Source organism: Jaculus jaculus, chromosome 14, assembly GCF_020740685.1.
Source record: "Jaculus jaculus isolate mJacJac1 chromosome 14, mJacJac1.mat.Y.cur, whole genome shotgun sequence".
Taxonomy (NCBI): domain Eukaryota; kingdom Metazoa; phylum Chordata; class Mammalia; order Rodentia; family Dipodidae; genus Jaculus; species Jaculus jaculus.
In genome coordinates this window covers 64,106,335-64,131,889 of record NC_059115.1, presented here as the reverse complement: position 1 = coordinate 64,131,889, position 25,555 = coordinate 64,106,335, and the positions used below count along the sequence as shown (strand labels likewise).

The 25,555-nt window shown below is 38.8% G+C and overlaps 1 pseudogene; it reads right to left on the bottom strand.

Annotated features, from left to right (window-relative positions):
* Positions 1-13,195: 13,195 nt before the first annotated feature.
* On the bottom strand, positions 13,196-14,140 carry LOC123454794 (annotated as a pseudogene).
* Positions 14,141-25,555: the final 11,415 nt, after the last annotated feature.

Below are 25,555 nucleotides of genomic sequence, written 5' to 3'. Positions count from 1 at the left end.
GGTCCAGTCTCCCTTTTTTGCCTTTATAGCAATGGGAATGTTTACTCTGTGTCATTATATGTTGAAAGTATGTAATTTGCTTTGATTTTTACAGGACTCACAGGGACAGTCTTGAATCTCAGATAAGACTTAGGACTTTGGAACAATCTTAAAGTTCGTTTGGTAAAGACTAGGAGGACCTTTGAAGCTGGAATAAATACCATTTACAATGTGAGATGGTCATGAGTATATTGGAGTCTAGATGAAAAATGTGGTAGTTTGAATTTGTGTACTCCATCGATTCAGTTGTTTTATTAAAGTGTATAACTTGGATTTCAAGCTGCCTGGCTGGAAGAGGTGTTATGGGGGGGGGGAGGTGGATGGATATGATTTCCAGCCTAAAGGCCTGCAGAGAGGTTTTGAGCTCTGGCTGTGCTTGCTTGTGGTGCTGGCTGTTTGGTGGTGTCTCTGTGCTTGGACTTATAAAGGGGAAAGATTTTCCTGCCATTTTATGAAACTTCTCCTGATCTGTAAGCATGAAATAAATCTCTTCCTCCACTAAGCTGTGTCAGTTTGGATGCTCATCCCAGCAATGTGGAGCTGACTACAACAGGTCCTCGTCAAAATTTCTCTGAAAGTTGTATGCTTATCTCCCTTAATCAAAGCTGCTCTCACCCTTGGGTGGAGAATGTTTTATTTTACAGAGGGCGGAGAATACTGGGGAGATCCAAGATCCACCAGTTCAACAAATGAAAGATCTGATTGCACATCACAAGATGTGCCACCTCTTTACATTTACCAGGTCCAGGAGAAAGAGCAGAGGAAGTGGAAACACAAGTATTGCCCTGAATGTTAGCTTGATAACCACCTCTAGGAAAATAGTACAAACGTGGAGGTGAACCAAAACACATCATCACAGAAATGCAGAGGTTAAAGAGAAGTCAACACTAAAAGCAATCTGCAAACACACTCAAGGCTCAGGGACTGTTTTGGAAGAGGGAACAGGAAGACTGTAAGAGCCATAGTTGAGTGGAAATGTCTTGAGGTACAGCCCCCTCAGAAATAACAGGGGCACTAATTAGCCCACAGTGAACAGTAAGGACCCTTCTGAGGAGGGACAGGAGGTGAAGGGATACAAGAATGTAACCTATGTACAACAAATATATATATATATATATTCAGTCTTCCACAGAGATATCCTATTTTTCTATAGAATTGAACTCATTTCCTGAATTGGGCTTTATAACCAAGGACTCAAAACTAGTAGGCTTTATACTCAGTTTGACCAACTGACCTGCTTTTGTGTAAGTATAGTTGTGGTTACTTTCCTTTTTTGTTGCTGGGACAAACACCTGAATAGAAGCAGCTTATGAGAGGAAAGGGTTTATTTCATGCTTGTAGATTCTAGGGAAAGCTTCATCGTGGTGGAAGAAGCTGGTTCACTTTATGATACATCCATAGCAGAGAGAGAAGAGCCAGTGCCGGTTTACTCTGAATATGCACCTAGGGCTGGACTCAAGATTCTCCTCCAGTGACGTGCCTCCTTCAGCAGAGCTCTGCCTGTGGAGACTAAGCACGGAGCCTCATCAAAAATATCTGAGGCTATGGTGCCATTTACATTCAAACCACCACTCAGAGTGTATTTAAAGGAGAGAAACTTTCATATAAAAATTCACCTCCCTCAAAGAATCAGAATATTTGATAGTACAAGGCAGCAGTTGGAAGCTGAATAACGATTGTGACTCTAGTTCATCCAGAGGTTGCTGTGAGGCCTCACCTCGGCCTCCTATGTTATATCCCGTGCCGCTCATCTGTGTGTCCACCCGCCCTTTAATATTGGAATTTTCAACTCTGACAAAGACTCCTTTCCTCTCTTGATTGCATACATTTCTGAAATCATGCTTAGGATTATAAAGTGACTCATGCTCATGTGTAATGTCACCCAATAAACATACCAGATCTTCCTAGAGTGTTAATTGTACTGGGAGGCCTAGAAATCGTGTCATTTTTATATTAAATTTAATGCCAACATATTACAGACTGCAATAGAAGAGGGACTTAAAGATGGATCTAGAAACAAGCACATTCTGCCACAGAACAACCTGTGGGGTGGAGGTTGAGGAGCCCTGTGCACTTTCTTCTGCTCTGAGTTTTCTGGTGGAGTCTTCATGATTATTCACATATAGAGTAATATAATTTGCAAATAAAGATAATTTGACTTCTTTCTTTCCTATTTGTATTCATTTTATTTCCTCCTCTTGCCTTATGACTCTTGCTAAAACTTTAAATACTACATTAAATACGAGTGGACAAAGTGGAAACCTTTCACCTTGTGCCTGATTTTAGTGAAAATGCTTTGAGTTTTCCCCCATTTAGTATAATGTAATGTATGCTATAGGACTGTCATCTACACTCTCTGTTATGTTCAGGTATGTTTCTTCTACTCTTATCTCTTCATCTCTATCATGATATAATACTGGATTTTCAAAAGCCTTTTCTGCATCAAAAAAAAAATAGATGAGGGATAGAAAAGGGAGAGAGAGAGAGAGAGTGAGGAAGAAGAAGGAGAAGAAGAAGAAGAAAAAGAAAGGTGGGAATTAGAGGGAAGTTGTCTGCATTATATGAAGGAAAAATAGTAAATAGTAGAATGGGGGCAAAAATAGAACAATTGTAAAACCTAACCAAGAAATAGAAATATAAAAATTAAAGCAAGACCAGTAAGAGATGTCTATGCATAAGTGAGGATTTAATAAAAAGGAAAAAACAGATTCAAAAATATTATTCATATTTATTCCTTGGTGGAATGGGTTTTGAGCTTTTCCCCTACCTGTGGGGAGAAGTTTGAGGCTCCATTTCAAGCCTGTAGCCCTTGATGTGGGGATGTGCAGTAAAGATTAAATGAATTGCCTTTCAGATTGAGTTTCTGCTGAGTAGCCAGTAGGCGTCAGGCCTCCCTTGGGCTTTTGCCAGCCCATAGCATGAAAAGTTGCATTTGGGAAATTTCTAGCCATTATCATTGCATACACTTAGATAGTAATACTTCATTCTCTTGAGAGTCTAGATTCAACATGCTGATAGAACCACATCCATGCTATTGTTTACCTTTTGGGCTAAAAAATGTTCATATTACCAGAGTTCTGACTCCCTCTGTAGGCATTGGCTTCCCCAGTCTTCACATAGTTTCACATCAGGCTAATTTGCATGTGATGAACTGATGGCTCTGGCATAACTGCACTGAGTTCAGCAATGTGCTTGTCAGTTTCCACGTTAACATTCATCCAGGGAGACAGGAGGGTGCCCCAGAGAATCACAGCATCAGGCTCATAAGTCACAACTCAGCTTCCACCTTCCACAACCTGCAGAGAGCCCATGTCTTTCCCACACAGCGCTTTGAGCCTTTGCTCCGGGCACTGATCTTGGCCTGAGGCACGCCATTGTCGCTGGGCACCACTTCAGCTGCTCTTGATGCTTTATTGCAGACATAGCACTTGAGTTCATTTTTAGCTATTTTCTTTTATAGGAATAGAGATTATTTATTTTCCTGTTTTTTTTTTTCCCCCACTGAGTCATACCCATGAGATTTCTAGCCTGCCTTTTTACTTGCCAATACATTTTTTCCCAATACAGGTAATATCATTTGTAATTAGACAGGAATTATAGGTACATACTTTCTATATTAAATATTTTATATTTATTTACTTATGGCAGAGAGAGAGAGGGAGAGAGAAATAATGGGTACCCAGGGTCTCTAGCCACTGCAAATGAGGCATGTGCCACCATATCTATCTGGCTTCTATGGGTTCTGGGGAATAGAACTTGAGTCCTTAGGCTTCACAGGCAAGCACCTTAACTGCTAAGCCTGAATACATACTTGGTATAACCATCCTAATTACCTTTTGTGGGTATTTGAATATTAGTAATTTAAAGATTTTTAAATTTTTATTTATTTATTAGAGTCAGAGAGCGAGGGAGAGAGAGAGAGAGAGTGAGAATGGGTGTGCCAGGGCTTCCAGCCACTGCAAACGAACTCCAGAAGCATGCACTCCCTTGTGCATCTGGCTACCGTGGGTCCTAGGGAATCAAACCTGGGTCCTTTGGCTTTGCAGGCAAACGCCTTAACCGCTAAGCAATCCTTCCAGCCCAAATATTAGCAATTTAACAGGGCTTAACATCACCTCCTCATCTATATACTTTGTGTATTGAGAACACTTCAAAGAATGTCCCATTGAACAACCTCAAGACTGACTTCAGAAGCTACTTTTGGAAACCTAGCATGCCTCTTAGGATGTATTACCACCATCCATTTCATTTGGTAAGCCAGAAATTAGTGCCTCCTTTTGTCTATTTCCTTTTCTTTTACTGATCACTGTCAAAATGTCTGGTACATAACAGCTCTTCTGTTTTGTCACCATATTCTCTTTTGGTAAAATCTCTCCACTCTTGTTGCCTGAAGGCTTATTCATCCTTAATTTAGACAGCTGAAAGGACACTTTGGCTGGTCTCCAACTACCACATATGACCCTTTTCCAAAGTATTCTACATCTTGTTGCAGTCAGAATAATATTTTTAGATAGAAAGTTTGATAATGTTTCACCATAATGTACATACACACCCTCATTAGAACTCTTCAGTAGATTTCCTGGGCTTTTACAATGAGCCAAAATCTGTTCTGTGGTTTATGTGGTTGGGGCTGAGGTGGCAAGCTATCCAGCTGACATTCATGGTATCTTTCTTTATTGGGAAGTATTTTATATACCGAATTGGATGTCACAGTATGACTAATTGTTTTCTGAATTTCACTGGTTTCTGTTATAATGTATCCATTTTCATTTCTAATTTTGTTAATTTGGACAATTTCTGGTATTGGTTCATTTGCCAAATTTACTTACCTTTTCAAAAAACCAAGCTTTTGGTTTCATTTTTTGCATTGTTTTTTTCCCTTTCCATTTAATTTATATATGCTCTGATTGTTCTTTATGTTTGACTTTGAGTTTTCCTTGTTCTTATTTTACCAGTGCTCTGAAGTACATCATTGAACTGTTTATTTGCAGTTACTCTGAGTTCTTTCTTTTTAAAAAATGTTTTATTTATTTATTTATTTATTTGAGAGTGACAGACTGAGAAAGAGGCAGAGTGGGAGAGAGTGACAATGGCTGTGTTCAGGCCTCCTGCTACTGCAAATTAACTCCAGATGCATGCCCCTATTTGTGCATCTGGCCCTATGCAGGCACTGGGGATTGAACCCAGGTCATCAGACTTTAGCAAGCAAGTGTTTTTACCTGCTGAGCCATCTTTCCATACCCACTCTGATTTCTCTCTCTCTTTAAAACTTTTTATTGAAAGCATCCATAATCATAAACAGTAAACCATGATAATTCTCTCCCCTACCTCACTCTGCCCCTCACAAATCCATGCTCCATCATATCCCTTTCCCCTCTCAATTAGTTTCTCTTTAATTTTGATGTCATAAGCCTTCCCTCCTATTATTGAAGGTTTTCTGTAGGTAGTGCCAGGCACAGCAAGGTCATGGAAATCTAGTCCCTTTTGTGTGCTAACTTACCTCTGGCTCTTACATTCTTTCTGCCATCTCTCCTGAAATATACTCTGAGCCTTGGAAGGTGTCATAGAGATACCTCAGTGCTGAATACTCTACTCTCACTTTTTCTCAGCACTATGGTACCTTTTGAGTCATCCCAGTGGTCACTACCATCTGAAAATAGAGGATTATCTAACCAAAGGTGAGAGTAATATTAATACATGGGTGTGAATGTTAAGAAAAGTATTTATATGGCAGTTTCACAAACATAATCTATGCATTTATCCAGACACCAGCAGGTGGTACCCCCCTCCCAGGACTCATGATCTCCCCTGCCATAGGCTTTTGACTAGGCTTTTAGTACCAGGGATATATTTCCTCCTATGGAGTGGGCCTCTAGTCCAATTAGAGAGAGGCTGGTTTCTTCCATAACAGCCATGCCACTGTAGCATCTATTGGCTCATTTTTCCTGGCTGGCGAAACTTAAGGCTTGAAATATCCACTGTTGTTTACCACCATTGATGACTTCTGACTCCCATAGGGCTGCATGTAGGGTAGCTTTTTCCAGATTTCTGTCAGCTGGTCCACAAGGAGGGGGTGTTCAGCTGAGCTCAAGCTTGATTTCTCAGGGACCTTGAAGCCCAAATATAACACTCTGATTTCTTAGTGCAGGCACCTGCAGCTATGAATTTCCTTCATTATTGCTTTCATTGTAACCTGTAGATCTTTTTAAAAAAATATATTTATTTTTGTTTATGAGAGAAAGAGTGAGAAAGACAGAGAAAGGGCACACCAGGGCCTCCAGCCAGTGCAAACAAACTCCAGATGCATGTCCTACCTTGTGTATCTGGCTTATGTGTGTCCTGGGCATTGAGCCTTGGTCCTTTGGCTTTGTAGGCAAGTGCCTTAACCACTCAGCCATCTGTTGTTGGTACTCCCTGTCAATGGGAGTGGAGGAGCTCCCCAAACCGGGCTGGTCCCCTTGGGATAGACTCTGGAATTTTTCTCCTGCTTTGTAAAATTCCTATTTTATTTTTCTGTTAATACTAGAGAATTTTTTGAGCATCACCTACCTCTTCAAATAGCTGTTATCCAATGTTTCCATTTACTTGCTGGAGATTTTAGCAGACTGTGCTTGATTGCCATCCACAATCTTAAATATTTTTGATTTTCTGACTTTAATATTTTGTACACAAGTCTGTTAAAATCAGGGATTTATTTTCCCAACTCTTTTATAAAGTTATCATATTATTTTACATCTCTTACACCAGTGTATGAGAGTGATAATTCTTCATTTCTTCAGGAATGTGACTTTTCTATTTTAGGCACTCTAATAATGTCAGTGTGCCAATTTATGTTTTTAAACAGTTTTAAATTTATAGAAAAAGTGTGATAATTTAGAGAGTTATCATATGCCATATAGCTCCTTTATCTTACTAACATCTTGAAAGAGAGTACTAGACACACACACACACACACACACACACACACACACACCCCTAATTCCATTTCATCTTTCTTTGATTCTACTTTGCTTTGTTAATTTTTTTTCCCCACTGAACCACTCCTAGATACACTGGATTTTAGACTGTTCTACAAATATGATTATGAGGTGGAAGAAAGAATGTAAGGGCCAAAGGATAGGTACCACTCCTTACAATGAAACTATCCAGACATAAATTGGCCTTGATATCTGTGACCTCACAGTGCCTAACAATACCTTCACAAGACCCTCATAGTAGGAGAAAAAGACAATGATATCAAAATAAAAGGGAGGCTAACAGAGAGAGGGAGGAGATATGATGGACAGTGGAGTTATAAAGGAAAAGTGGAGAGAGGAGGGAATTATCATGGTTTATTGTCTGTAAGTATAGAAGTTGTCAATTAAATTTTTTTAAAGAAATATAAGAGAACATAAATTCAAGGTTGTACAAACAGCTGAATAAACTAAGGAAATCAATACAGGATTTGAAAGTGGGATTCAATAAAGAGAAGTACTGGGGAACAAAACCTTAAAACCTGGAAATGAAAATTTTATTATGACAAATAAAAAGTTTCATGGAAAGTCTAACTAATAGAATGGATCAAAGGGGAAGACAGAATATCAGGGCTTGACAATAATGTAGAGAAATTATAACATTCACATAATGAAAAGATAAATTAATAAGAAAGTATGACAGAACATTAGATACAATAATGGTAGATACCTTCATTATCCCATTCTCACTAATAGACAGTGATTACAAACACAGGAGCATATGAGTTAAATGACATAAATAAAATGGCTCTAATGGATGTGTATAGAACAGTACATTTAAACACCAAAGACAACATTCTACTTAGTAACCCTTTGAACTTTCTCTAAAAAGGTCATATAGTAGGACACAAAGTATCCTATCTGAACAACAAAGAAATAAAACTAGAAAGCAACAGCAAGAGAAACTATAAAACATACAAAAACTCACAGAAATTGAACAACATACTATTTAATGATGAATAGGTCTTTAAAAAATTAAGGAAGGAATTTTTTTTTTAATCCTAGAAATGAGTAAAAATGAAGATACAACATGCTAAAGATCTACAAGCGACAAGGGACTCAAATTTTCACCAAGCACAGTGAGTCTTGGAGAATGGATTACCTCATGATGAGATTATCCTCCAAATAAAGACAACTATCTGTGATAGTGCAGGCACCTTTGTAGGAACCATTGTTACCCTCAAATGATGGTGTTACAGGAAATTTTGAGAGCAATAGTACCTTTTTTTTTTAAGCTCATAGGGAACTAGAGTGGCTAAGATTGTCTCATGTAGCATGTCAAAGAAGCATTAGGGAATGTGGACAAGAAGCAAGGAGGGTGAACATAGAGTTTATTAACAAAAATATAGAAAATGGCTCCTGAGAAAGAGAGAGGGGATTGCTCTATCAAGGGCTTGGAGCTGAGAATATAAAGTTAGAAAAGCCTCAAAGTATCAGGGCAAGCATGCTTAGGAATTCCACTGGCATACATAGAAGAGAAAGAAAGGGAAAAGGAAGGAAAAGTTATGCTTTTTGAGTTAAAATACAGAAAAGAGGGCTGACTCAACAGTGAGAGTCTGGGAACAATTATATCAAGGCAGAATTTTCTTGAAGTTATAGTTCATTATCTGACTAATGGGACAACTGTTCATCTCACTTTTTTAACATGTCTGTGGGTGAGGAGTGGTTGCTTGATGAGGTGAGTGATTAATAGGGGACCAGGATCAGAGGACTTTGTTCTGGTCAGGAGGAAATATCTCTTCTCTTTCTCATGCTACCATGGAAACAGGAGGTAGGGTCCTTTTTCAATGGCTTCTAAGCTTGATGTCTACCTAATTTCAACATTCCTCCCTCAAGAGTTAAGATCCTAAAATCATTTAGGAGATGAGCCGTGACTTAGTCTAGCTTCTTCATGTTGAAATAAGGCATGGGAGGGGATGGGAGGGGGTTAGGGTCTCCATTCTTAAGAACTTTCAGGCCTTGGAAGACAATCAGAGGGGACCCAGGAGTTAGATTGTTGTAGGACAATTTGAGGGTGGATTGACTATAAGTGAGAGAAGATAAAATTACACAATGTTTAAGGATCAATAGGAGGGCTGGGAGAGGCACAGGGGCCTTTTAATATATGAGTCTGTGCCCTTACCTAACTACCTGCAAAAGAAAACTACCTTTATCCTAATATCTATCAATGACAGACAGTGATAATTGCCTATCTGGCATGCCTTGTAGAGCAAGATCTGAGATATAATTGGAGCACTGGCTTGACCAAGACCACTTGCTCTGTCAATTATGCATACCCCAAGTCTACCCTTTGTCTCTTTTGTCTATAAAAATCTCAAAGTTTTTATTCAGCTACACAAAGCCAGATTTGGGATCACTAAACCCCTTTATCTGCTCTTCCCAATGGGGCAATGTTGATTAAATTTCCTTTTACTTGTCATTCCCCACTATTCATCTCTCTGATTAGTATAAAGGGATGTGTGGCCAAGCCCAGTCTGATCCCAGTAGTCAAGACTGTTGCCTTAAAACTTCTATAGCAATCTCATAGTTGGTACATTTATTACTATTGAATAAATATTGATATATCATAATTAACTAAATTCATACATTTACAATCTTTTCCCAAAGTCTCTGTTCTATGTCATAGAATCCCAACAAGAATAGCAAATTATACTGACTTATGATTCTTCTTTTTCCTTTTGACAGAGACTTTTTCCCGAGGCAGTTTTAATTTGCTTTTACCTAATGACATCTCTTAATGTACTATGTGCATATCTAAAGCATTGCTCTAAGGTTTTGTGCCCCTTATTGGATTTTTTAAAACTTATTGGCCTTTAAGAGTAAGAGTGTATTTTAGATGTCATCCTTTAATTAGATGTATTTTTTACAAAGATTTTTTTCCCCCAACCTGTGGATTTTCTCTGTTTTCTTGAGTTCCTTTTGAAGAACAAAAGTATATAATTTTGATGATGCTCAATTTCTTCATGCTCCTATGATTATGCAATTGTGACTTTCTGAGAAATCTTTGCCTACCTCAAAGTAAAACCAATTTTTTTCCCTATTGTTCTTCATGTTCCTTTTATGTCATTTTCTTTGGGGCTATGAGGTCCAGTCATACATCACCTCTAGAGTCTAATTAACAGAGACAGAAATGATAGTGAAGCAAAAAAGGAATTTCTTTTCGTTATGACCCAAACCAATAAAGTAGGTAGTCTAGAAATCTTCTCTGTTTAGAGTTTTTGATGGGGAAAGTAGAAAACTAAGGAGTTAAAAGGTATGGATAAACATTGCTTAGCAATCTTGGTCATGCTGTGAGAGTCATGCAAGTTAGGAAATGTACAGATGCATGTTTCTGAGAATGTGCACTGATTCTGTTGGTCCTCCTGGCTCCGGGACCTTGGAGTAATGTCATGCTCAGCATGAGAAGTAACTGGGAAGGAAGAGACAACAGTTTTGAAGGACAAGAAACAGTCAGAACAATGGCTAGTTGCTACAATAAATACACAATTTTAAAGAAGTTCCAGTTAAAAATCTTCTTTTTCACATTTAGGACTGTGAGTGTTTCTTAAGTATAATTTACATAATAAATTTGAATTTTATGTTTAATTTTGTGCAAATATATTTCAGACTAATTTTATACCCATACCAAGTAAAAGGAATATTTTTTTTTAAATTTCTTTTTGCTTCAGTGCTTTTTTTCTTAGATTCCTGCATTCATGGATTACCTATGATGGTGAAACCTTTTTCCATGCCGGCAGTGCTTTAATTTCCTTTTTCAAATATAATCATTGTGTGCCATGGCTCTTTGACTGTAATAACTAAGAACCAACTTATGAAACATCAGAACGTGGAATTTGGAGTAACCTGAATCTGTGTTCCTGAACCATGGTAATGGGGCAGTTTAGGGGTAACAGAACCCCCCAATGTAAAAGTGAGGAATGCTTTTGAGCCCATAGGGGCAATCTGGTCCCCCCCCACCTTATATCTCTCTGCTAAAAGGAGTCCTTGTAACCTCCATTTTGCCAATAGCCAGAAATGTCAAAAAGGTCTGGTCTTATTTCTTTCTTTCTTAGAAGAGATAATCACTTCCTTTTGAGAAGAATAATACCCCTTTCTAGGAATATAAAGAGACTAGTTCCTTTTTTTTTTTTTTTTTTTAAAGAAAACCTGGTTGTGGCTAGTTATCTGATGGCAACTCTGGACTAGCAAGTTCAGCCCCATCCAGTAAACTCTCATTACAAAAAACAGTAGTCGAAGGCAGGAGAGGTGGCGCACCCCTTTAATGCCAGCACTTGGAGGCAGAGGTAGGAGGACTGCTGTGAGTTCAGGGCCACCCTGTGGCTACTGAGTGAATTCCAGGTCAGCCTGGGCTAGAGTGCGACCCTACCTCAAAACAACAACAACAACAACAACAAAACAAAACAACAACAAAACCCCCAAAGAAACAAAACAAAAAAACAGCAACAAAAAATCACCAGTCTGGGTCTTTAAGTGGGCTTTCTGATTTTCTCGAACCCTTAGAGTAGGAACTATACATACTTCCTTTCGCTTAAGCTCTATAATCTCTACAATAAAATCTTTCTAAACTTTATCCTCTTGACTGTGTGTTTTAGTCACTGCAATTAGTAAGACAAGAACCCAGAGGCCACTGAGTCAGTGGAGCTCTGTATGGTCATGACCATGTGGCACTTGAGCTGCTGAGTTACTGCCCATCCAAGAGTAGAGAAAGGCTTTGTTGTTCTCAAATACACCCCAGATTCCCAGCTCAGTCCCTCATATTTGGCTCCAGAATAAACTATCTCTTTATTCTCTGTGGGTTTTGCGTAGCCACTCCTACATCAAACATTTTATGATGCCAGTTGACGGATTTGAACTTCAGAAATACAGAGTTCGAACATTTTAGATTCAGAGCCAAGTTATTTTAGGCTGTCTTATATCCTTAACAGCTATTATCTCCTACCTTTGTAGAAGACCTAACGTATTGTGAATGTTCAGATAAATCCTTTTGGGATGTAGAAATAGACCCATGGTTCAATAGTGTGTTGTTATATTTTCTGTTTCTTTTTTTTTGTGGTTTCTCTCTTTTTTAAAAAATATATTTTATTTACCTATTTATTTGAGATATAGATAGAGAGAGTTAGTGAGAGAGAGATAGAGAGAGAGAGAGAGAGAGAGAGAGAGAGAGAGAGAGAGAGAGAGGGAGAGAGAGGGAGAGAGAGGGAGAAAGAATTCCCAACGCATGTGCCCCTTTGTGTATTTGGCTTATGTGGATCCTGGAGAATTGCACCAGGATCCTTTGGCTTTGCAAACAAACATCTTAACCACTAAGCCATCTCTCCAGTCCCCGTTTTCTGGTCCTTTTATTGATTTCTAGCTTTATTGTATTGTGGACAGATATGATACAGGGAACAATGTCAATTTTCCTCAATTTGTAGAGACTTGCTTTATATCCTAATATGTGACCTATTTTAGAGAAGATTCCACAAGTTTCTGGGAAGAAAGTGTGTCCTGTATTTGTTTAGAATGCTTTGCATATGTCTGTTAAGTCCATTTGATCTATGGTATTGTTTATATTGTTTAGCTCTATTAATTTTCTGTTTTTCTTTTTAGATCATCTGTCTATTATTGATAGAGGGGGTATTAAAGTCAGCCACTGTTATTGTTTTGGGATTTATTTCCAATTTAATATCTAGAAGATTTTGCTTTCTAAAATTTTGTGTACCTCTGTTTGGTGCATATATGCTTATGATTGTAATATCATTTTGTTGAATTGCTCCCTTAATGAGCATAAAATAGCTTTCTTTATCTCTTTTGATTGCTTTTAGTTTAATGTCTATTTTGTCTGATTGTTTCCTATTTCCATTTGCTTAGAATCCATTTTTCTAATATTTTTAAATTATTTAATTTATTGCCAAGGTTTTTTAAAAATTGAGACACTTCACCCCTTCTATAAAAAAAAAAACAACTGATGCTCTGCCCAGTACTGCAATGTGTACAAATCTAGCTAAAGTCCCTCTAACTGGGCCTGTGCTCTCCCATGGGTCATTGGGCATGTGTGAAACCCAGAGGAATGGGTGTTATTTGTAACTCCCAAGAGCCCCCAAACATCAAGGTTCTGCAGGAATATGTCTCCAGCCATACCACTGGGGAGACAGGCCCTGGAAGAGAGGTTTATCCACTTTTATTGGAGGCCAGCCGGCACTGGGTCGCTTGGGACTGGCCCTGCCCATCCACCCCAGCCAAAGCTCAGACCATCATCTCCAGTTGCCGGGCATATTCAATGACCTGTTTGGCCAGTTCAGTGGAAGGGATGGTAGTGTCTTCTGGCTTCTGCTGCAGGCTGGCAAAGCTGTAGTAGTTGTTCAGGCCCAGGACCCATCCTCTCTTCTTGGCATAGTCCATCATCTTTTTGGGTGTATTAAAGAAGAGGATCCGGGTGGCCTCAGTGAAAACGATTTTCCCATAAGCCTTCTCAATGCATCCTGCAATCTCATCCCTGATAGTATCCAGGAGGATGTCCATGAAGAAGGTGTAGCTGTCAGCAGGGATATTTCCCTTGGCCAGGAACACCTCGTTATAGCTCCCCTCCATCACATATTGCTCAAGAGACACAGGGTGCTTGATGTAGACATTGGTCTGGACTTCCTTGGCAGGCAGACGCTCCAACTCTGTGTGGAACTGAGCCACACGATTCTGAGACAGCAGGAAGAGCAGGTTGAGGCCCAGAAACTGGTGCATATAAGCAGACTCAGGGAGCTGCTCCTTGTAATCAAAGTAGTAGCATTTGAGCTGGGCCATGTAGCGCTCAAAAGAGGGGATGTCCTTGCATAGGCTACTCCACTGGGCCCCGTCTCCAGGATGTCCCGGGCCAGAATAAGCTGTTGTTTGGTTAGCTTGGTCCCTGTGGTTGGCAGGAAGTTGAGCTCTAGCAGAACCAGCTTGAGGCGACCCAGTTCTTTTCCGCACTTGCTACGATTCGGGCTTTTACGGTTCCACTCGCCCTGGAGTTCCTTGTACATGCCAGCTGCGGCCTGGAGGACTGCGCCCGACGGGGCCGCGGGCCCGGACCTCGGGAAACCACTCACACCGTTCACCGCTGCAGCCGCCATCTTTTCAAATTTTTATTTATTTATTTATTCATTATTTGAGAGAGATAGAGGGAAGGAGGGAGAAAGAGAGAGAGAGAGAATGGGCATGCCAGGGCCTCCAGCCACTGCAAACGAACTCCAGATGCATGAGCCACCATGTGCATCTGGCTTACGTGGATCCTGGGGAATGGAACCTGGATCCTTTGGCTTTGCAGGCAAGTACCTTAACCATGAGACCATCTAGCCAGCCCTAGAATCTGTTTTTCTATTCTTTTAACCTAAGGTGATGGGTATCTTTAATGGTTAGACGTATTTCTTGAAGAGATCAAATGGGTGAATCCAGTTATCTCAATCTTTTGATTGTGAAGTTGAGTCCATTGATGTTTGGAGTTATAATGGAGAGGTGTGAGCTAATTCTGTCAGTGGAAGACTGTGGAATTTGGTATTTTCTTTTTTTAAAAAATATATTTTATTTACTTATTTGAGAGAAAGAGGGAGAGAGGGAGAGAGAGAGAGAGGGAGAGAGTGCAAGTACAAGAGCGAGAATGAGCTCCAGGGCCTCCAGCCATTGCAAACAAACTCCAGATGCATGTGCCCCCTTGTGCATCTGGCTTACGTGGATCCTGGAGAATTGAACTGAGATCCTTTGGCTTTGCAGGCAAATGACTTAACCACTAAGCCATCTCTCCAGCCCTTGGTATTTTCTTGATCTTCACTTGCTTCTATGTATGTTCTCCTTTTGATTATTGCTTTTCCCCTCCTGTAGCCTCTTTGTTCTTATTTCCAGTGCAAAGTATTTCATCCAATATTCTCTATAGGGTTGGCTTAGTGCTCATATATTCATAGATAACTTTTATCATGGAAAGTTTTATTTCTACCTTTCTATTTTAAAGGGTAATTTTGGTGAGTATTAACTTGAGTTGCTTGCATGATCTTTCAGATTTTTTAATACTCAATTTCAAGCCCTTCTCACATTTAATGTTTCCATTGGATACGCTAATATAATTCTGGTGGGCTTACCTTTGTAAGTGATGTGCTGTTTTGCTCTTTTAGTTTCTAGTATTCTTTTTTTGCTTTCAGTGTTTGATGTTTTAACTGTAACTTGATGAATTTGATAATTTCTTTTCTGGTCCTGTCTGTTTGGTGTTCTGTGTTCTTCCTGTACCTGGATGGGCATCTTTTTTTTTGGTAAGATTTTGAAAATTTATTCTATAATTTTATTGAAGATATTCTCTATGACTTGGCCTATACTTATTCCCTTTCTTATACTCATATTTTGAATGCTTGTTCTTTTTAAGGTATCCCACATATCCTCATGTTCTGTTCATACAGTTTTTGAACATGTCATTTGTTGTGGCCTCCTGATCTATTTCTTCTGTCTTTTTCTCAAGCCCTTATATTCTGTTCTCCACATGATAGATCTGTTTGTGAGGCTTTCTTGGGAGCCTTTTAAATAAGGCTTTTGTTTTCTATTAGGTTTTTCTTTAGCATCTTCATCTCTTTATTGAATTCTGTTTTCAGTTTTGGTTTGACTTTCTTACTGTTTCTTGGAATTCATTCCTGCAGTTGGCAGTTTCCTCTTTTTCAAAATTTTTATTTTTATTTATTTATTTGAGAGAGAGAGAAAGACAGACAGAGACAGAGAGAATGGCATGCTAGGGCCTCCAGCCACTGCAAACAAACTCCAGATGCATGCATCAACTTGTGCATCTGGCCTATATGGGTCCTGGGAAGTTGAACTGGGTCCTCTGAATCACTGAGCCATCCCTCCAGCCGGATAGTTTCCTCTTTGACGTCATTCCACTGTCCCTTGAGTCCATTTTGGTTGTTGTTTCTTCTCATCCATTTAATCCAGCCATCTATTGAGTTCCTTTGGCCAAGGCTTCATGAAGTTTGATGTATATGCTTATTGTGATTGCCTTTTGGAATTCTTTGAGTTTCCTCCAAGTAGTATCACTGGAGGCTTCAACTATGGGACTAGGCATTCTTAATGAGGATGTCTTGCCTTAGTTCTTGTGTTATTGGCTTTGCATTGGGGATTGCCCATCTTGAGGTGGTCCTTTCGTCTTGTTGAGAATGCCACAAGATTGGATCTTGTGGCGACTTCTTTAAGTGGCCCAGTCAGCTTTGATTCAAGTGGGCATGGGCTGGGACTACTGGAAACTGAGAAGGTTCCTCCTTGTATGGAGTCTCCTTATGGGTCTTGGCTGGGACTTGTGACCAGCTTAGCCATCCCTTCTCGGGGAAGCACAGTGAGCCAGGCCAGAGAATGAGGTGAGTGTCAAATGGGCTTGATTCCCAATCCTAACATGCTTGGGCCAGGGTTGTATCCATGGGACTAAATGGGGAGAGGGGGGTTACTGAACCTGCACCCTGGGTGTCTTACTCAGTGCCAGATCTGGGATCTGGGGTCTGCAACCAGCTTGGGTGCGTCTACTCAGGGCAGCAGACAGGCAGGCCAGAGGCTCCATTATTTCTCTTTCCATTTCAATTGCAGAAATTATTTGTAAGTCTATCTATCTAGATTGAAGTGATAGGTCTGGCCTAAATTTGTCACTGAACAGTCTACTGGTTGTTAATTTTGAAGAGAGAAATATACTTAAAAGAAAGAACTGGGAGCTCAGAGAAACCATATTACAGTTCCATCTTGGGAATTAACTAGCTGTGGGACCTGATCATCTCCTTTAGTCTCTTTGAATCTATGTTTGCTGAACTTCAGAATAAAATTATTCAAATATATTTTGTCAATGTCTGTTTTTTTTATAAAATTCTGTAATTCCAAGCATGTGATCTGTATAAATATTTTATTTTTGTTTTAAACAATAGTCATCATAAAAAACTGAACAGAGATATACATACCCAGATTGCCAGACAAAATAAAGGTAAACTGGCTAAATTTGAGTTTTAAATGAACAACAAATTAAGTTTGGAGTTATTAAACATACGTTGTTTATGCAGAACTCATGTTTAATTGGTTGCCTCGTGTTGGCTAATTCTGTCTACCTTAAGACAGAGCTGGGCAAATATACCCATGAATTGTACACAGGGAAATAAATGACTGGCAGAAAGAGCAGCATGTTCTCTGTTACATGTGATCGTTTCTCTCACATGGGGATCCTAGCTTCAACTTGTCAAATATGTGTGTTTAGGGGGACTAAGCAGAGCTAGGGCCCGAGAGATGCTAAAAAAGTAGCTTAAAGGGAGGAGGTGGGTGGGGAGGACAGTATAACACGTAAGGAAGGGAAGTAGAAGGGAGAAATTGGCGTTGAAGGACACAGCCGGGGAGAGGGGTAATGGGATGGGGAGAGGCGAGTAGGAGGAATCAACCAGAGCCAGGTAGATAGGCACCTGTCTGAAGTGGCTGGGAGATGGCTCGCTCAGTAGGACACTCGTCACGCAAGTGTGATGACTTGAGTTTGGATCCCTAGACATATGTGCATGCCAGGCTAGTGCGACAGCCTTTTGTAATCCTAGAGTGAGCCGCAGACAGGGAATCCCCAGGGCAAACTATCTAGTTAGGCTATCTGAAACCATGGGCTTAAGTGAGAGAGTCTACCTCAGTAAATTAAAGAGGAGATTGAGGAACACATATGACATCAACCTCTGCCCTCCCCACATGCACACAATGCATATATACTCATACACTTCACACACACACACACACACACACACACACGAGGAAACCAGTTACTACATGCAGATGTTGAATTAGCATTTTTATGCCGTTTCAGAATAAACTCTTTAACTGGATTCAAGGGATATTATAGATAAAATAAGATCCTATACCTTGATTATAAATTTACCTTAATTTCATTCCTTTTAAGTGAAAAAATTTAATTCCAGGAAGTATTTCTCACAGTGCTTTGCAAATGGGTTTTCTAATTTTGCCGTCTTATGCAGGCTCATGTTGGGTCTTTACCTGGGGCATATAAATATTTTTCTAAGCAGCTTAATGGCTTACTGGCTGAAATGAGGTTTTGCCTCATTCAGAGTTGAGGTTTACTCTATCAATACAACCTATCGGCTTTCTTAATCTCCCTTGTTTGGTGCTCTTGTACCTATTAATCAGACAGAAGCTGCTTACCCTTCATCATCTTGGCTTTGATGGATACTTTGTATAGTGAGTTCCCATCTTCAGCACTGAGAAATCACTTGGGGACTCCTGCTTATAAGTTCAATAATGATGCAAGCATGATACTGTTGATATATGAGCTGTTTTTCTTTTATGCTTTCCACAGTACATGTATTAAAAAATGACAGACTATCCTTAGCATGCCTCTGTAATTTGCAATTGTTTATTTTTACTTGGACATATAATGTATGGAAGCTAAGCTTGAACAAGGGTTTCTCATTTGGAAGTCATATCATAGGTGTTCGAGGGCATGGATGCCTTTAAAGACAAACATTTCATTTATCAAGAAGAATGAATTCTCTCTTATGACTCAGATATGGTAAGTGTGGACAATAATGTCTGACTCTCATAACTTTGGTATTGGAAAAATGTACCAGCACAGAGGTAAAGCAATAGAATAATAATTAAAAAAAAACTCATCACTTAGATAGTTAAAGAAATGAATACCAAAGACAACTGATGGGTTGTATTGGAACTCTATTCAAAAGTAAATGGATGGTGGGATCATGATATGGAAATGATATGAATCTTCCTAACAGAATTTCCTAGTGATTTAGTAAGAAAATTGAAAGGTTCACATTTATTTCACTAAATGTACATCCGAAAACCATAGACAAGAAAATGTTGAGAATTGCCTATTCATACATTTCCTAAATATGTGTCGTAAAATAGATTTCTAAACTTCTTCTTAGGCTTTTTCCCCTTGATTTTTTTTTTTTGACAAGGTCCCAGGAATTCTGTGTTTCTGATCTACATGCCTCCACCTTTAGAGTGCTAGAATTTCATGTGTGTACCCAGTTTATGCAGTGCTGGGACTGAACCCAGGACTTCATACATGCTAGACAAGCACTCTACCAACTCCACCCCTTCCACTCCATCTATGAAAATAGTTTGTTATATGTTTACCCAGGTCCAAACCCTTCTACTTATTTACTTAATTTTTTTTTACCTAGTATACAGAGATTTAGGTATTATTCATTCTGGCAATTATAAACACAATTAGTTTTAGTTGATTCTTATCCATTTCTCATCTTTCCAAGCCCTTTCCACCAATTTCTCCCTTCTGTTTAGTCTCATGTATCCTTTCATCCTTCCCCCTTCCTAATTATTACTTTATACTCTTTTGTGAATACTATTTTCCCTTTATTGGCTTTAGTCATGTTTGCCTCCCTTTTAAAATGTACATATAGATATTATAAGCTAGGATCCTCATATCAGAAAGAATAAGAAATTTTAATCTTTCTGAGTTTAGGTCACTTTGCTTAATATAATTCTTTTTTTTTCTCAAAATATTTTTTATTTTTATTTATTTATTTGAAAGCAACAGACAGAGAGAGAGAAAGAGGGAGAGGGAGAGGGAAGGAGGGAGGTAGAGAGAGAGAGGGAGAGAGTGGGCATGCCAGGACCTCCAGCCACTGTAAACGAACTCCAGATGTGCGCACCCCCTTGTGCATCTGTCTAACTTGGGTCCTGGGGAATCGAGCCTCAAACTGGAGTCCTTAGGCTTCACAGGCAAGCGCTTAACAGCTAACCCATCTCTCCAGCCCTAATTCTTATAGTTCTATCCATTTCCTTGCAAATTTCACAATTTTATTTTTCTGCACTGCTGAGTAGAATTCCATTGTGCATACACACGACATTTTAATCATCTGATTCATTTCATTTATCTCTAAATATATATTTATGCTGATTTCATTTCTTAGCTACTATAAAGAGAGGAGCAATAAACATGGGTGTACAAGTGTCTGTGTAGTAGAGTGTGGAATCCCTAGAGTATACACCCAGGAGTGGTATAGCTGGGTCGTATGGAAGTTCTATTTCTAAGATTTTGAGAAACTTCCATACTGATTTTCAAATTGTTTATATGAATTTGCACTCCTACAAGCAGTGAGGAAGAGTCTCTCTTTCCCCACATACTTGTCAGAATTTGTTGCCAGTTTTCTTAATGATAGCATTATGATTGGGGCGATATGATATCTCAAAGTGGTTTTAATTTGCATTTCCCTGATAGCAAAGGATGTTGAACAGTTAAAAATGCTTACTGGCCATTTTATTATTTTTTCTGAACTGTCTGTTCATTTTGTTAGCCAATTTAGCAATTGACATATTGACAGTTTTAGATTTTTGGTGTTTAACTTTTCAGTTCTTTATAAGTTCTGGTTACTAGTTCCCTGTCTAAAGCATAGCTGACAAGAGTTTTATCCCAGTTTGAAAATTGTTCACTTTGATGATGGTTTCTTTTGCTGTCAAGGATATTTTACTTTTAAAAAATATTATTTATTTATTTATGACAGAAGGAGAGAGAATGAACCAGGGCTTTTGGCAAATAAACTCTAGATGCATGTGCCACTTTGTGCATATGGTTTTACATGGGAACTGGGTAATTGAACCCAGGCCCGTCAAGCTTTGCAAGCAAGCATCTTTAACCTATGAGCCATCTCTCCAGCCCAACATTAATTTTTTAAGCTATTGCGAATGGAATATTTCTCTTGATTTAGTTTCTGTGAGTTCTTTATTGGTATGTATGAAAGTTACTGACTTTTATGTGTTGATTTTGTATCTTGAAACTTTGCTGAAAATGTTTATTAGATCTAGGAGTTAGTTTTCTTTCATTGTTTTTCTTTATTTATTTGAGAGACAGAGGCAAATGTAGAGAGAAGGAGAACGAACATGCCAGGGCCTCCAGCCACTGCAAACAAACTCAACACATGAGCCCCCTTGTATATCTGGCTTATGTGGGTACTGGGCAATGGAATCTGGGTCCATAGGCTTCGTCGGCAAATGCCTTAACTGTTAAGCCCTCTACCCAGTCAGTAGTTACTTTTCTTAAAGATTATATATGTTCTTAAAGTAAAATAATAATAATAATAATAATAATAAATGTCATCTGATGATAGAGATGGTTTGATTTCTTTCTTCCCTATTTTATTCTTATCTTCTTCTTGTCTTAGTGCTCTAGCTAAGACTTCAAACACTGTATTGAACAGCAGTGGCCAGAGTGTGCATCTTTGTCTTGTTACCAATTTTAGGGGAAGTGGTCTTCATTTAGTAATTATCTCCATTTATTAATGTTGGCTGTGGGCTTGTCCTATATAGCCTTTATAACTTTTCTTTTTAAAAATAGTCTCCTTACACCACCCCTTATTTCCCACTCCCAAATTCCCCTCCACTGAAACCCTTCTTTCCAATGTTCCAACTGGTACAATGATGTCATGTCTGTTATGAGTAAACCAACTACTTTCTGATTTAATTTTGAAGCCTGCTTCATGGGAAGGAATTCCTGCCTGGTACTGAAACCCTATGGCTGTGTATATCATAGCTCTCTATATGTGGGGGAACTACTACTGTTGTTTGGATAAATAGATATATTATGCTCACCAAACTGCCCTCAAACAGTCATGCTTATACCTATCTATTAATGCTTTTCTCACTTTTGGTTAGAAGAACTTCTCTATTCAGATGGCAGTGACCATTGGGTTGACTCAAAACTTACCATAGTGCTGAGAAGTGACAGTGGAGTGTTCGGCACTAAGTGAGACTTTTTTTTTTTTTCCACACCCTGCAAGGCTCAGGGGCTACTTTGGTAGAGGTAAGAGTCAAAGGTAGAAGAATGGTGCTTATAATACTGGCTTCCAGACACAAAGTGGTTGTAATATTTATGACCTCATGGTGGCTGATGAACCTATATAAGACCTACATAATAGGAGGAAAAAATAATGATATCAGAATAGAGAGAATATTTGGAAGATGTTTAAGTTATTGACATCTTCTGGTTTCAACTTTGGGAGGTTATCTGTGTCTAGAAATTTGACAATTTCCTTAAGGTTTCACATCCTTTTTTTTTGTATATAAGTTTTCGAGGTATTCTTTAATGATTTTCTGGATTTAATTGAGGTCCATTGTAACAAATCCCTTCTTGTCTCTTTCTCCTTCTGTTTGTTAGTTTGGCTAAGGGTTTATAAATCTTACTTTCTCAAAGAGAATCAACTCTTCATTTGATTGATTTTATGTATTGTCCTTTTCCTGCCTCATTAATTTCTGTTCTGATCTTTATTATTCTTTTCCATGTACTGGGTTTAGGATTAGCTTCTTGCTCTCTTTTTCTCTAAAACCTTGAGGTGGATCACTAGGTTATTTGAGATGTCTAATTTCTTGATATGGGCATTTATAGGTGTAACTTTCTTCTTAGTACTGCCTTGGCTGTATCCTAGAGGATCTGGTAGGTTGAGTTATTTATTTTCTTTCTTTCTTTTTTTTGAGGTAGGGTCTCACTCTGACCCAGGCTGACCTGGAATTAACTATGTAGTCTCAGGGTGGCCTCAAACTCATGGTGATCCTCCTGCCTCTGCCTCCCGAGTGCTTGAATTAAAGATGTGCACCACCATGCCCAGCTGTGTTATTATTTTCATTTGCTCCTGGTAACTTTTTGATTTTGTGGTAGTTTGAATAGATGGCCCCCAATATATTCAGTATTTAATACTTTATAGTTTGTATCTGCAGCCACCTGGCTGAAGGTGGTTTCACTGGGTGGATCTTAAAGTGTGGTGGTGGGTTTGAGATTTCATTCTAAAGATTTGCAAAGTGTGCTGTGTGGCTTCTGGCTTTTGGTTTGTGCTTCTCTCTCTCTCTGCTTGGTCCTGTGAAAGCAGGCCAGCATTATGGAACTTCCCTTTGATCTGTAAACTTCAATAAATATCCCTTCCTCCATAACTGTGCCTGGTCTGGAAGTTCATCTCAGCAAATCTGAAGCTGTCTGCTACAGATTTCCTCCTTGATTTCTGTAATAACTTTGTCTTCCACCCCTGGAATTCATTATTCTGTATGATCTTATTCTTGTATGTTAGTAATACTTTCCGATATGGATTTTATTGATTGACCATTGCTTTCATGTCCACAACTTCTATTTGATTCTTTTTAAGTGTTTTAATTTCCTTACTGAATTTGCTTCCATTATTATGACTTTTTCCTTTATCTTCACTTCACTGTTTTGTTCACCTTGGAGGCTGTCTTGTCAAAGTCTTGAATATTTATCTTTACATCACTCATTTTCTTATTTGATGTGTCTATATGGTCATTATTGTTTTTAGAAGTAGGGCTCTAACTTTTTGGAAGTGAAGATCAAAGTTCTTTCTCTGAAATTTCAGTTTTTATGCTATTTTCTGCCTCCATTATGGGGAAGTTGAGAAGTTGAGGGTGTATTGTGGTGATTTGCTTTCCCTTAGTCTTTGTGTCTCTGTTGTGTTCTGAGCATTTGTGGAGATGGATTCCCTCCCCCAGTTTTATTTGTTCCCCCCTTTCCAGTTATATTTGGTTATTTATTTGGTCTTGTATAAGAAGGATGGAGATGACTAAAGCTATAGAAATGAAAAGTTAAGAACAGTCATGAAGGTCTACTTTGATGAAATAGAGATTTTAAATACAGTAGCTTAACAATTAACATATAAAACTTTGGGTCTTAATAAAATATTCAATTAGAGTGGCAAGACTATGAGGTCATTGACATTAATATTGAAGAGATGGTTACAGACCAATGCTAATAATAAAGATAACAAGGAAATTATAAAAACCAAAACTGTAAGCCTAAAAACCAAGTGAGAAAATATGATGTGGGCCTTGTGGTAGAGTAGGATTTTGTGGCAGAGTCAGGATTTTGGTCTTATTCCTCTCAATTACCTTCTCCTTTATCCTCCCTATTTTTTTTTTTAAATTTTTACTTATTTATTTGAGAGTGACAGACACAGAGAGAAAGACAGACAGAGGGAGAGAGAGAGAATGGGTGCGCCAGGGCTTCCAGCCTCTGCAAACGAACTCCAGACGCGTGCGCCCCCTTGTGCATCTGGCTAATGTGGGACCTGGGGAACCGAGCCTCGAACCGGGGTCCTTAGGCTTCACAGGCAAGCGCTTAACCGCTAAGCCATCTCTCCAGCCCTATCCTCCCTATTTTATTCTTTTAAATTTAGCATATGTTTTATTACATTGATTTTCTGAACACATATTTCAGGTAGTACTAAAGAGAAGGAACACAGCCTCATTTATCACCATAATTAAGGTATATTTTGTGCCCTCAAAAGTGATCATGAACTTTGGGTTTTCCTTCAGAGATTTAATATGATCTAATAGATTATTTTTCTTTCTGTTTCTATCTTCTCGCCCTACTATCTATATATCAGACTTTTATCTTTTCTTACCATGAGTTTCATATTCTCAAAATCTTACTAAATAAAAGTTTATTGTCAAATTTATCTTTTTGTTTTGTTTTGAATCTCTACTGTATAGACATTTACCTTCCTATACCTCGTGTCATCTCTGATTTGGACCATAGGAGTGTTTCAGGGTTGAGAGCTACAAAGTCCCTGTGGCCTCACGATGGAATACAATTCCCCAAGCCAGTGGCTCTCAGTTCTTATTGTATGATTAGCAAAGGTTGATAAACATAGACACAGAGAAGGGTGAATTATGAAAGATTTGTTTTCATTGAGAGTAGAAGTGAGAGTGGAAGAAAAGCTTCCGAGCTGAGAGGGATTCCCACCTACCACCTGGCAGGAGTCCTGAGAGGGGAAATCCATGTGGTGACTTAAGTCAGGTCTTTTTTTTTTTTTTTTAAATAAATATATAAATTAGGCAACCAATTGGGATGAGCCTCATTGCCAAGTTCAGACACATATGAAAGACATTGATTGGTTGGTGGATGCAAAGTCTATCCTGAAAAATATATGGGGAAGGTCTAATTCCACAATACAGATACCTTATAATAATTATATATTCCATAAGACACCATCAGTTATAATTCCATGTGGCCCTTGTAAGAGATAAAATAGGATTTCCACTACCCTTTTTAAAAACACTTTATTTTTGTTTATTTGAGAGAGAGAATGAGGCAGAGGAAGTGAGTGAGAGAGGGAGGGAGAAAGAATGTGTGTGCCAGGGCCTCTAGCCACTGCAAACAAACTCCAGATGCATGTGCCACCTTGAGAATCTGGCTTACGTGGGTCCTGGGGAATTGAATTGTGGTCTTTTGACTTTGCAGGCAGGCACCTTAACCACTAAGCCATCACTCCAGTCCAGATCTTCACTACTCTTTAGAGAAATCCTGTGCCAAAGTGTGACCCAGAGCCTAGCAATGTTCATATTAAATAGTGTATAGGGATTCTGACACAGAGTCTATGAATCAAATATTGATAAATTCTGGTCTCAAAAATCCAAATTTGTAACTTATTTTATGAACAAAACCAGAAACAATATGTTATTTATAATTCATAAAATCTCAATCTGTTTCAGCCATGTTATTATGTGTAGAAATTAGG